The sequence below is a fragment of the Condylura cristata genome, unplaced genomic scaffold (genome assembly GCF_000260355.1).
Source record: "Condylura cristata isolate star-nosed mole 26May11 unplaced genomic scaffold, ConCri1.0 scaffold00032, whole genome shotgun sequence".
NCBI lineage: Eukaryota > Metazoa > Chordata > Mammalia > Eulipotyphla > Talpidae > Condylura > Condylura cristata.
The window spans coordinates 20,563,341-20,564,629 of record NW_004567133.1 but is presented as its reverse complement, the minus strand read 5'-3'; the positions used below and the strand labels follow the sequence as shown (position 1 = coordinate 20,564,629).

Sequence of the window (1,289 nt, the reverse complement as noted above, 5' to 3'; positions counted from 1 at the left end):
GGTGCAGGTGCGCGCCGCGCCTGGGACCGCTGCTCCCCAGCTCTGCCGGCGGGCAGGTGACAGCTGCCCCTGGCCGGTGGGCGCCCCTGTGCTCCGGTTCACGCGGGGTGTCCCCACACCCGGGCTCCCCGCTCGCCCTGGGAGGGCCGGTCCAAAGGGCGCCGGGGCCCCAGGGCAGAGCCTGCGGGGCGGCCGCTGTGTGGGGCCCGCGGGGAAGGCGGGGCGCCTCTCCTGGACTCAGGGAAGCGGGACATGCAGAGTGCCGGGGCCTGGACCTCTGCCACTGTCCACGTCCTGGTGCGCAGACCCGCGTGGCCCCTCCTTCCAGGGCCTCCGTTGGGGGCAGGGCCAGCCTGGGGGCCAGAGGGTTCTCCCTGGGGCCTGGCAAAGCCTGTGCTGTGGGTGGGGGCTCCCCTGGAGAGTTTGGGCTCCACTCCACAGTGCCAGGTGCACCCCGGGACCAGTGGGGACAGCAGGGAGGCCCTCCAGAGTCCATGGACCCGCCAAGGCAGCAGACAAGGGTCCAGGCAAATGCGTCAAGCTCCCTGCTGGGCAGGCAGGTCCTGCAGGGGACACAGGGCCCCACCCGGCGCCTCACAGCAGCCCGGCCTAGCGTGGCAATGCCTGGCTAGGGCCTGGGGCTGCTGGTGGCAGGGGACGCTGTCCACTCAGGAGCTGGGACTGAGCAGCGCCCTGCACCCCGACCCTGGGCGACCTCCCCCATCTGCTGGCTCGGGAGGGTGGCAGGTAGTGTGGGCACAGGGTCTCCCGCCACTGCACCCCTGGAAGGCACAAGGCCTCCGAGACTGAGGGATGGGGCAGTGGTCACTGTCCCCCAACGCAGCTTCTTCTAGGGCTCTGGAGGGTCCCTCCCACCTCCTGGCTGGCCTGGGCCTCGTGGCTGCCCCCAAGGGGGCCTGTGGTGGACTCGCGGCCACCCTCTGTGCCCATTCCCCAGGGCACTGAGGGCAGCGCTCAGCCGCATTATATCTGGGGGTCACCGTGTTTTCTGCCCAGAGCCTGGCGACCATATTGCTGACAGGCAGCACCCCTTCTTCCAGAGGGGGCCCGTGGAGAGCAGGCGGAGCCTGCAGGAGCGGGCGGCCGAGGCGGGCTAGGGGTGCGGAGTCGCGCCAGGAGCCCCGCCGGCAGCCCCTCACTGTGGGACAGCCCAGCCCACGCGCCAGGTGGAGGGCAGCCACGGGGGCCCCGGAGCGGCCCAGGACTGCGAGGGCGGCGGCTGGTGGCCCCCTACCCGGGTCGCTCTGCCACAGCCCGTCTTTGTCTCG

At 72.2% G+C, this 1,289-nt stretch overlaps 1 protein-coding gene across 1 annotated transcript in view; it reads right to left on the bottom strand.

Annotated features, from left to right (window-relative positions):
- Positions 1–1,289, bottom strand: part of LMF1 (lipase maturation factor 1) — a 10,349-nt gene that overhangs the window by 3,529 nt on the left and 5,531 nt on the right. The gene's annotated exons all lie outside the window — the stretch shown is intronic.